Source organism: Apium graveolens, chromosome 9 (genome assembly GCF_009905375.1).
Source record: "Apium graveolens cultivar Ventura chromosome 9, ASM990537v1, whole genome shotgun sequence".
In the NCBI taxonomy this organism is placed as follows: Eukaryota; Viridiplantae; Streptophyta; class Magnoliopsida; order Apiales; family Apiaceae; genus Apium; species Apium graveolens.
In genome coordinates, this window is record NC_133655.1 from 208391291 (window position 1) to 208404542 (window position 13252).

A 13252-nucleotide genomic window follows, 5' to 3' on the forward strand; every position below is an offset into this window, starting at 1 on the left:
GGTCCACTAACAAAGACTTGTGCAAGATTATTTGCTAAGTAATTGCAGAGTAGGTATGGAGGAGCATGTTGGAAAGTTGCAATTCTTTTTGGGATTACTTTAAGCAGGCCATTAGAATAATAGTTTTAGGAGCTCAAGTAAGCCAAAAGAACAATTCTTTTAGGAGCACAAGTAAACCAAAAGAATGATGGCAATACAAGTAAGTTAAGGATCTTTTGAAGATGCAAAATTTGGAAGATTTAGAACATGCCAAGACTACTTACCAACGGAAACCACTAAAGCTTGATCAGTGCAACTCAGATATAATGACAAGCTATAGACGTATGATGAGCTCACTCTTTTACTCAATTGCTAATAGACAACATGTAATGTTCTCAACATGCCAATGTGCAAGGTTCCAAGTGGATCCTAGAGAATCCAATCTTATAGCTATTAACAAGATTATTAGACATCTTAAGGGACTACCAACTCTTGGAGTAAAGTACCCTAAAGATATTGTGCTTAACATGTTTGGATATATAGATATAGATTATGCAGGTTGTAAGAAAGACAGGAGAAGCATCTCTGAAGCTGTCAACCTAAGTGACGGGAGAAGCATCTCAGGAAGCTGTCAACTTCATGGAAGAAGATTGATTTCTTGTTATGATGAGAACAACTTCAAATCCAACAACTCTGTGGAACACTCTATGATAAGGCACCTTCACACCAGTTATCATTACTTTAGAGAGCATGTCTTTTAGTCAAAGAATGACTTGCAGAAACACTTATTAAATCACTTGTTAAAATTAATCTTTCAAGACTGGTTTGTAAGTGTGGGATATCATTCATTGCATATTAGTTGGAAATTCCATCTGTAAGGAATTCTTAATGTAAGTTCACAAGTATTAAATCTTCAATATTTAAAGAACTTTGAATTTATCAGTAATCCAGTACCTCGTACTTAGTGCTACTATCTTGATTATCATGATTACAATGTCATATACATTTGTGACAGTTAAGTATTATAACATTAAATTTAAATATTATTTTAATTAATTTAAATTATAACTGTAGACAATTCCATTCCATATCAGTCTCAGAATTTAAATTATATTAAAATAATATGTAGCATAGTTATCTGTATCATGTACAAATAATTGTGATACTTTTAGAATTAGTGATATTATTTAGAATTTTTGTTCTAAATAATTAATGCTTATTTCTAAAATCACTGATATTGAAAGTTGAAGTATTTTCTAAGTTATGTGTATAAAACTCTCAATATTTTATATGCTTAGTAAGTATTTCTAAAATTTCTAATCATCTAGAAAGTGATTGCCATGTATATAAGTCATATAACCTATTGGTGATTATTCAAGGATAATTATGAAAACATTTAAGTGCTAGTATCTAACTCATAGATATTTAGTATTTATTTATTTAGTATTTATTTTGGGTAATTTGGATTATGGAAATTGAAGCAATTCAATGATTTTATTTGCTCCATAATTCAAACTAACTTAAAATAAATAAGCAGCATGATTGATTATAACTAAATCTGTCAACAATTAATATCTAGTATATTGATTGTAACTTATGTGTTATAAGTTAATTATGAGATTTTAGTTTTAGTGAATTTAGCAATGTTTATATCTCAAGAATTCACTGAAAACAGAATATGATTGCAGCATGATTAGTTGTGTGTAATTTCTTGACTTATATTAGTTAATGATATTTAGTTAAGAGTTTAAATATGAACTAATTGTGAAGTATTAGTATTTGTGACATTACTTAGACCTCCTCTAAGTAATCAATGTTTATCTTCAGTCACTTATACTAATATAAAAAGTGTAAAAATCTTTCCTAAGTACAACTATGGTTATAATGTTTGATGCTTTATTATAAATAACCATATGTTGTCCACTTAGAATAATTTTTATACTTACTTGCAAATTCCTAAACACTTTGATAATAGATGCAATACTCAATGGATCAAAGTATATGGAACTTAAAATATTTTTCTAAGATTGCAAACAAGTCAATGTTGGTTATTGTTACTTTATTTATCGAACCTATATTATTTGAGATACTACAATTGTTAGGAGTTAACAGTTGTACGATATATGAAACTGAATGCCTATGTCTTTTTGATAGATAATTGGTATTTAATTCAGTGATATCTTATTTTAATATTTAAAATAGGATGCAACATAATTATTGGTAAGGATTTGTAAATTGATAAAACCCGGTGGTCGGATTTTCCATCTCCAAGGAAAAACACCCTTATCTCCTATCAGAAAAATTCCTAATTCTCCTTTTGGGGCTTCGACTCTCACATAAAGTTAAAGTACTAGACAAGTATCGGTCAATGATATATTGTTAATATTTTGTTGCAGATAATTGTGAGATTTCAAGTTCTAGTGGATTTATATGAGTTGCTATATCTGAAAGATTCACTATAATTTGAAATCAGCAGCATAGTCGGTCTTATTAAGGATATTTATCAATAAACAATTTTGTTGATTATAATCTTATAAAGATAGATTATGGAGCTTTTGATATGAATGAGAATTGCTTAGACTTTACCCTAATTGATCAATACTTTTACAAAAACTCATTTATATTAAAAGACAAAATCTTTTTTTTCTCTTCTTACTACTGCTAGGTCATTAGTCTGTGTCTTATCAAATTATTTATCTTTTTAGGCATAAAAATAGACTTGTGCACTCGAGCAACTATAGGAGAAAAATTAAACTTCTTTCTACATTGGTGATTGCTTATTTCATTAAAATCGTTTGAAATCACTATTGTACATCATTTCTCTCAAACGATCAAATGCATAATTTTCATTCATTATAGATATTAAGTGCATTTTATCTCTACATTGCCATATGTTCTGTGATGCAGGTTCAGCCTCCAATGACATTCTTTCATTTGATAGTCCTGAGGTCGAAAACCCACAACTTCTATCCCAGACTGTAAAGACAAACACAAAAACAGAACCAACCAACACTCTCTTACCACTAAAATGAAGTATGAATGAGCGTGAGGGAGAAAGTGCTTTAGTGCACCACATAAGGAAGGTTCTGAAGTCAACCCAGCAGCTTTGTCTCCTACAAAGTTGAGTAGTATTAAAACTGAGGCAACTGCTAGCCCCCATACATCTTCTCAAAAAGATGTAATGGCTGAAAAGTCACAGAAACAGTTACTATAATGTTTGATACTCAATGCATTTGTAGGTTGTTGCTACTGCTACCCCTGTTACTCCTACTACCGAGCGCACTTTTGGGAGTTCTCCTGTTACTCCTGCTACTGAGTTGACTCCACTTGCAGGTGGCATGGTAAAATTCGGTATTCGTAGTGGTTTTATTCCTGATAGTTTGAGGATGATTCTTGATGTACGTATGTTGAATCATTCCATTTTTTAAGTTTGATTCTTGCAGTACGTATTTTGATGCATTTCTATATGCTTAATATTTTTTTGTCATGAATATGTGTTTGATTTGATGCTTTTGAAATGTATTTACAGATGGATACTGATGAAGACAAGTTGAAGGATAAACTGAGGCGGGGTGGTCCTAGGCGGCGTGCTGATATGACGAGGCCATTGAAAAACAGGAAGGTTTTTTGGCTATACAAGCACTGGTGGGGTAACAAGAATGATTTTATTTGGAGAGATCACAGAGGCACTGCTGAGCTTACTTGGGATTTTGTCCAGACCTTAAAGCCGGAATGTGATGTAGACAACAATGTCGTGGATGCCTAGATAGAGTTGTTGAAGGTTAGGGAGTCCATCTCGGGTCTGGAGCCCACGACTAAGAAGTTCTTCTTTAACTTCAGCTTTTTCGTGCAACTGTTGTTAAAAGATTATTGCAAGAACTTGAAGGTAAAACAAAAAGTACTTTTTAGTTCATGCGTTAGTAAGTTAATGATAATTGATAACTAAAAAGTAAGTTAACTCTTTATTGATAAAGTAAGTTAATGATAATTCATAAGTTTAAAAAGTAAGAAATGATAATCGATGATAATTGATAACTCTTTGATTTTGTAGTTCATTTGATCTTTTATAATTGTTTCAATATTGCAGGCCCATCCCGAAGCTGAACTCTCAGATGTGCAGTTGGCCGGTCTGCATAGTTTATATGATTCATATGCAGTCCAGCGCATTGGGCCACCATTATTGAATTGTGACTTTGCTTTCTACCTCCGGACATTAAACAATAGAAGCTCCTTTTAATTGATCCTCTAGCTGAATGGGGGGATAGTCTTAAGAGTATTTACTCTCGATATATATATATATGCCATGGTATTCTATGTTCTTCATAATTACTTTACTAGTCAATTTACATACACTTGTCATTGTTGGTTACTAATTATATGAAACCAAACCTTTCTAGGAGTGCATAGTGCCAGCTATGTTGCATTACTTGGATCCTTCCAGATTTTGATGGATATAAGATGAAGGTTCATTTCGTACAGGAATGGCCGATGCAGTCCAATACCCATGATTGTGGCGTGTACGTGTGCAAGTACATGTATGCTATACTTAATGGCATATCGTTGAGAGATGCTGTTTGGGAGCTTGTATTGGGTATTTGGACATTCTGGTATCGCATAGCTTGGGAGATTTCAAAAGGGCTCGCTAGACGGATAAGTGACTATGGGATCCTGCAGAGGAATAGGGGACTATAGTTTATATTTTGGATTTGCTTCGGTGTTTTCTTTGTTATTGATTATGATTGTGTTTATTGGATTGATGTTGCGTTTAGATTTGATATTGATTGGTTGAGTTTAATTTAGATCATGATTGTGGTTGCTTTGATTGGTTGATTGAGATTTAGTTGAAACAGGTTGGTAAGTTATAAAAATAAACGGAACTATACCGTTTTTTTCTTAAACTATGTAAATCACCCGCAATGTTGATGTTAGCAGTATAATGGCCTGTGACCAGTTTTCTGCAGAAAAATGGCAAGCACTAGTTTGCTTGCCAGTTTTCTGCAAAGAACTGGTCACAGACCTCATCATTGAATCATTGCGGGAGACATCATATATTACATATTTTACAGTTTAGTCACCCCGCAATGAATCATTACTGCAGTGACCAACCCCAACAATGAGGCATTGCTAGGGGCTCTGTCACTAGGTCATGTTGACTATTTTAAGGTCTAGTTGACTTTGTTTATTAAATCAATTTTTTCAAATTTTCCCATTAATACTGCATATTTTAATTATTTTAAGAGTTTTGGTGTTGAAAAATATTTAAAAAATATTAATATTACTAAAAACCAAGTTTTGTTAACAAAAAGAGGTAGTGAGTTTTGGGTTGAACAGAGCGCCCAACAATGAGTCATTGCTGCAGTCCCTACCTCCAACAATGTCTCATTGCTAGGTACTTTATCACTAGTTCGTATTGACTATTTTAATGTCTAGTTGACTTTGTTTACTAAATCACTTTTTTTAAATTTTTACATTCATACTGCATATTTTAATTATTTTAAGAGTTTCGGTGTTGAAAAATATTTAAAAAATATTAATATTACTAAACTCACTTTTGTAACAAAAAGAGGCAGTGAGTTTTGGGTGGAGTAGAGTACCCCACAATGAGTCATTGCTGCAGTGTGACCTCTAGCAATGTCTCATTGTTGGGTGCTCTGTCACTATTCTCTTACGATATTTCGAGTTGGATGAAAAGAGCGACCCTGAAGTAAAGAACTCCAGACCGAGTTAAGGGAAATACCACGTTCGTGTTCACTATTTTAAGGTCTAGTTGACTTTATTTATTAAATCACTTTTTTCAAATTTTCCCATTACTACTGCATATTTTATTTATTTTAAGAGTTTTGGTGTTGAAAAATGTTTAAACAATATTAATATTACTAAACTTGGGTTTGTTAAAAAATAATATTAATATGCAATATTATGTGTAAATTTAAAAATAACGTTAATATTATGTAATTTAAATAGAAAAGTTAAAAGAACTAATGTACTACTTGTCAACAATTTTTAGGTTAAAACCTAAAAATTTCTTCGATCATGCTCCTCCCTTAGGGGACAGTTTCTTGCATCATGTTCTCCTCCGATCTCCCCACAATAATTGCACTTGCGAGGCTTGATCTTGATCTTTGAAGTTGTCGTCTCAATTCCACTTTTAAATCTTTTTGTTTTTTTCCTTCCTTTAGTTTTCGACATTAGAGGATCGAATATTGGATCATGTTGGTAGTCCTCTTGAGTTTTCGCCTCATGGGTTCTTTCGCTACGGTCTTCATCCGCAAAAGCATCTTTCAAGTATCTCTTCTCTCTATCAATCACACCCATTAAGTATTTATACCATGTGTTAGGAATGTATGTGCATTAGTTTGATGATATGTTTAACAAAATACTTAAGTAGAAATTTAGTGTCTGTAGCCTCAACGGATAAGACCACTTTGGCTATCCGTTGATGGTGTAGCTTTACTTAGAAATAAGTCTAGTGTTGTAGCATATTTCAGTCTCTGTATTTAAAATGTAATTCTTGGAAGTTGAGAGAAACTATGAGTCATGTTGACTACTAGATGATATGCAGATAGGAAGGCCAATTGTAAATACTTCATGCCTTGTAATTTTGTATAAGTGAAGTGGTATCAACGGATGACTTAAAGACCTTCAACGGATGAGAAGCTAAGCTTCAACGGATGTCTCTAAAGCTTCAACGGATAAAGTCATCAACGGATAACATCCTTCAACGGATGAGTGCATCAACGGATGAAAGCTTCAACGGATAACATCCTTCAACGGATGAGTGCATCAACGGATGAAAGCTTCAACGGATGTTCTGATGATTAGCCGTTGATAAGGGGTAGTTGTACCTACAAACAGAGGCACATGGGTTGATAGAGACAACTGAGATGTGGTAGCCGAATTTCAGGAACAACAGAAAAAGCAGCCGTTCTTCTTTAGTACAAAGATGCAATAGTCAACAAAGTACTGGAGTGAACAGGAAAAGAAGCAAGTGAAGATCTTATTTTATTACTGTATTTTATATTGTTCTTCACTTGTACACTTGGTAATATATAAACCAAGTAGAAGCTAGTAATTAGATGTGAGATTTTCCAGAGCTGTTTAGAAAAATATTGAGAGAAAATTCATCTAGTTTGTACTAGGATGCAGCTGTGATCAACATTGTTTAATCACAGATTTTCTAAAATACCATCTCTGGTGGAACAACAAATCCACCAGAAAAGTTTTTAAGGTCTGTTGTGTTCTTTACATTTGTGCTTGAATATATATCTGTCTGTATTAGCTTAAAGCAATTCACACACTTGTTCTTCTTGAACACACAACTTTCATAAACTGCTCAAAACTTGAAAAAGTTTTGAGATTTACATTCAACCCCCCTTCTGTAAATCTCATTGTTAGTCCACTAGGAATAACAATTGGTATCAGAGCAGGCTCTTGACATACAAAGAGTTTAAAGGTCTTGGAATCTAACAAAGATGAGTAAGAAGGATATTGGAGTAAAGATCCCAGTTCTTGACAAAGACAGTTATCACTATTGGAAGGTGAAAATGCACCTTCATCTACTCTCCCAAGATGAAGGTTATGTAAACTGCATTGAGAATGGTCCTCACATTCCCCACAAAGTAGCAACAGTTGCTACAGCCACAGTTGCTGTTGGTCAATCCATTCCAAAACCTAGAGCAGAATGGACAATGGAAGACACAGAAGAAGTCCACAAGGATAAGAAGGCTATGAACATTTTGTTTAATGGTCTTAACATGGATATGTTTGATAATGTGATAAATTGCACAACTGCCAAAGAGGTTTGGGACACAGTTCAACTACTGTGTGAAGGTACAGAACAAGTGAAAGAAAACAAAATGCAGCTTCTCATTCAACAGTATGAATACTTTCATTTTGAAGAAAATGAATCTTTAAATGAAACATTCAATAGGTTCCAAAAGCTGTTGAATGGACTGAAGCTGTATGGAAGAGTGTACCAGGTAAAGGATTCAAATCTTAAATTTTTAAGATCCTTGCCAAAGGAATGGAAACCCATGACTGTCTCCTTAAGAAACTCTCAAGATTATAAGGACTTCACTCTTGAAAGATTGTATGGAATCTTGAAGACTTATGAACTAGAGCTGGAACATGATGAGGTATTGGAGAAGGGGAGAAAGAAAGGAAGTTCAGTTGCATTGGTAGCTGAAGATGAGAGGAAATGCAGACAAGAAACTGCGAGATCTACATCAAACTCCAAAGTTGGAATAAGAAATCAGGAATCAAGCAAGGGAAAGAGCAAGTTGCTGAAAATGAAGACAACTCCAGCCAAGATGACTCAGATGGTATTGATGAGCATCTTGCATTTCTGTCCAGAAGATTTGCAAAGATGAAATTCAAGAAAAACACTAGAGCCACTAAACCTCACAAAAACACTGTGGACAAATCCAAGTTCAAGTGTTTCAATTGTGGTATAAGTGGACACTTTGCAGGTGAGTGCAGAAAGCTAACTTCTGAAAAGAAGAAATTTGAGCAAGTAGATTACAAAAAGAAATATTTTGATCTACTCAAGCAAAAGGAGAGGGCTTTCATTACTCAAGAAAGGGACTGGGCAGCTAATGGAGATGAAGAGGATGAAGATGTGGAGTATGTCAACCTTGCTCTCATGGCTGATTCTGAAGAAAATGAAGTTAGTTCATCAAGCAATCAGGTAATCACTACTGACTTAACACAGCTTACTAAAGAAGAGTGCAATGATGCTTTTAATGACATGTCTACTGAATTGTATCATTTGCGTGTGTCTCTTAAATCTCTTGCTAAAGAAAATAGTAGGATTAGAGAGAACAATCTGTTTTTAAGTAATAGAAATGCTTTGTTAGAAGATAAGATGATTGACCTAGAGAAAACAAAGTTGCATTGTATATCTGTTGAAAATGAACTAGCTGAATCTGTTAAGAAAGTAGAAATACTTTCCAATCAATTAGAGAAAGAGCAAGAGGTGATTAAAGCCTGGAAGACATCTAGGGATGTAAGTGCTCAAATTGCTAAGGTCCAAGGAATTGAATCATTCTGTGAAACTGCCTGGGATAAAAATAAAAAGAAACTGGAATTAATTGATGGGCTGTCAACGGATGTGGAATCAACGGATGATGAAAGTTATCCGTTGAAGGAAGAAAAGGAGCATCCGTTGAAGGTTCCTCAATCAAAACAAGCAGATGTTTCTAAAAGAGAGAATCTAAAGAAACTCAACAAAAAGTTTGGTTCAACTTCAAAGAACTTTGTCAAAGAAGAAGCAAGCACATCCAAAGATGTCAGTAAGGTGAATGTAGGGCACATGACCTTAGAACAGTTAAATAATAGGCTCAAGATGGTTGAGGATAAAAAGGAATCTAAAAGAAAATCCAACAGAAATGGGAAGGTAGGAGTTAATAAACACAACAATTACACACCTGATAGGTATGCTCCTAGAAAAAGTTGTGTGCATTGTAGTAGTGTTAATCATCTATCTGCTAGTTGTAAATCCATTAAGAAGACTCCCATAACTGTACCCTCTTCTATGCCTAATATGTCTGCATCACCTCTGCATGCTATGCCTGTTATGTCTCAACAAAATCCTTATGCACATTTTGTAAACATGCCATATTTTAACAATCCTTATCTTGCTGCATTTAGTATGCCTCAAATGCCATACAATATGCCCATGTGGAATAACATGTTTGCACAATCAATGCCTAATAATTTTACAAATGTGCTAAATGATTCCTTGACTAACCCTACACCTCAACCAACTACATCTAAGACCAAGGTTGACTCAAACTTACCTAAGTCTAAAGATGCAGGAGGAATGAAGTCTAGGAGAAAGGCTAACAAGGATGGACCCAAGGAAACTTGGGTACCAAAATCAAATTGATTGATTTTATGGTGTGCAGGGAAATGGAAGAAATCTATGGTACTTGGACAGTGGTTGTTCAAGACACATGACAGGAGATTTCTCCCTGCTCACAGAGTTCAAGGAAAGAGCTGGCCCTAGCATAACCTTTGGAGATGACAGCAAAGGGTTTACTATGGGATATGGCTTGATTTCAACAAGGAATGTCATCATTAATGAAGTTGCATTAGTTGATGGTCTCAAGCATAATTTACTGAGCATCAGTCAACTATGTGATAGAGGGAATACAGTTTCCTTCAATTCTGAAGCCTGTGTTGTCACTAGTAAGAAAGACAACAAAGTGGTTCTAACTGGAGTTAGAAAAGGAAATGTGTACATAGCTGACTTCAACTCTACAGATGCAGAATCCATTACTTGTCTCTTCAGCAAAGCAAGCACAGTTGAAAGTTGGCTATGGCACAAGAAGCTATCTCACTTGAATTTCAAGACAATGAATGATCTAGTCAAAAAGGACTTAGTTAGAGGAATCCCTCTAGTTGAATTCTCAAGGGATGGTTTGTGTGATGCTTGTCAGAAAGGCAAACAAAGGAAAGCATCATTCAAAAAGAAGCTTGAAACAACAATTGATGAACCATTACAGCTGCTACATATGGATTTATTTGGACCAGTCAATGTATTAGTCTATTGCAAGAAAAAATTATTGCTTAGTGATTGTAGATGATTTCTCAAAGTTCTCATGGGTCTATTTTCTTGGATCAAAGGATGAAGCAAGTGAAATCATTATCAATCACATCAGGCAAGTCAACAATCATCCTGACTTGAAGGTTAGAAATATCAGGAGTGACAATGGAACTGAGTTCAAGAATTCGACATTAAGGCTGTTCTGTGAAGAAAATGGAATCATGCATGAGTTCTCAGCTCCAAGAACACCTCAGCAAAATGGGGTTAGTTGAAAGAAAGAACAGATCTTTAATTGAAGCTGCCAGAACAATGCTTGAAGAATCAAAGTTACCAACATATTTCTGGGCTGAAGCTGTTAATTGTGCCTGCTTCACTCAGAATATTTCTTTGATCAATCAAGCTAAAGGCATGACTCCTTATCAGTTGTTCAAGAGAAGAAAACCAACTCTAAACTTTCTTCATGTCTTTGGATGTAAATGCTTTATACTGAGGAATCAATCTGACCATAAAGGGAAGTTTGATGCAAAGGCTGATGAAGGGATATTTGTTGGTTACTCAGCTGGAAAATCTTATAGGGTCTACAATCTAAGAACCAACATTGTTATGGAATCTGTGCATGTTGTGTTTGATGATGAAAAGATTGATGGACTAACAGATGAGGGACATAATGAGAGACTCAAATTTGACAACATTGAGATATATTGTGATGATAGTGAAGAGGAGACTGATGGAGATGACACTTCAAAAGGGATTCAAAACATGCCCCTGGATAATGCACAAAATACTGCATCCGTTGATAGAGGCAATGCAGTATCCGTTGAAAGACATAGTGCATCATCCGTTGAAGTACAAAATGAAGCATCCGTTGATCATAGTTCATCAACGGATAATCGATTTACATCATCAGTTGATAGAACTCCAAGTTCCCTGCAAAGGACCTAACAACTCAGGGGGAGTTTCAACTAGTCAACACTCTGTCTCACATCATGACAATACTGAGGCCACCTCATCTAGAGCACATCTTCCACCACAAAGGAAATGGACCAAGAATCATCCCTTTGAACTGATCATTGGTGATGCATCATCTAAAGTGCAAACAAGAAAAGCCACTCAAGATGAATGTCTGTATAGTAGTTTTCTGTCTCAGGAGGAACCTAAGAAAGTGGAAGAAGCTCTATTGGATCCAGATTGGATATTAGCTATGCAGGAAGAGCTGAACCAATTTGAGAGAAACCAAGTATGGAAGCTGGTACCCAAACCAAAGAACAAGAGTCCTATTGACACAAAGTGGGTATTCAGAAACAAGATGGATGAAAATGGCATTATCATAAGGAATAAAGCCAGACTGGTTGCTAAAGGCTATTCTCAGCAAGAGGGAATAGATTTTGATGAAACATATGCTCCTGTTGCAAGACTTGAAGCCATCAGAATATTTCTAGCCCATGCAGCCCATGCCAATTTCAAAGTCTATCAAATGGATGTCAAGAGTGCATTTCTAAATGGGAAATTAGAGGAAGAAGTCTATGTAAGTCAACCTCCAGGATTTGAAGATCCAAATTTTCCAGACTATGTGTATTATCTGTTGAAAGCACTCTATGGACTGAAGCAAGCACCTAGAGCCTGGTATGAAACATTATCAAAATTTCTTTTGAGAATCACTTCACTAGAGGTACTGTTGATAAAACTCTCTTCTTTAGGGATGTTAATGGCTCTAGTATACTTGTTCAAATTTATGTAGATGACATAATATTTGGCTCTATAGATGATAAACTTTGCAAAAAGTTTGCTAAGCTAATGCAAAGTAATTATGAAATGAGCCTAATGGGAGAACTAACCTATTTTCTTGGTTTACAAGTTAAACAAGTTAGTGATGGAATTTTCATTAGTCAAACTAAATATATTTATGATCTTTTAAAGAAGTTTGACTTAATGGAATGTTCATCTGCAAAAACTCCCATGGCCACTGCCACCAAACTTGAATTAAATAAGACTGAAAGGTCTGTGGATATTACAAGTTATAGAGGCATGGTTGGTTCACTTTTATATTTAACTGCTAGTAGACCAGATATAATGTTTGCTACATGTCTATGTGCTAGATTCCAAGCTGATCCTAGGGAGTCTCACATAATTGCTATCAAAAGGATTTTCAGATATCTCAAGGGTACACCAAATTTAGGTATTTGGTATCCTAGAGAATCTTGCTTTGATCTAATTGGTTATTCAGATGCAGACTATGCAGGTTGCAAAATAGATAGGAAAAGTACAACAGGCTCCTGCCAATTCCTGGGAAACAAGCTTGTATCATGGTTTAGCAAAAAGCAAAATTCAGTCTCTACTTCTACAGCTGAGGCTGAATACATTGCTGCTGGAAGTTGCTGTTCTCAAGTGTTATGGATGAGGAACCAACTCCTTGACTATGGACTTCATGTTGATAGAATTCCTATCTTTTGTGACAACACAAGTGCCATAGCCATAACAGAGAATCCTGTACAGCACTCAAGGACCAAGCACATTGATATCAAGTACCACTTCATTAGGGAGCATGTCATGAATGGTACAGTAGGAACTACATTTTGTTCCAAGTGAACAACAAATTGCTGACATATTTACCAAGCCACTTGATGAATCAACATTCACAAGATTGGTAAGTGAGCTAGGTATGCTTAATTACTCTTAAAATTCATGTCTTTATTGCAATCTGATTTGAAGCCTGAAATATATTAGTTG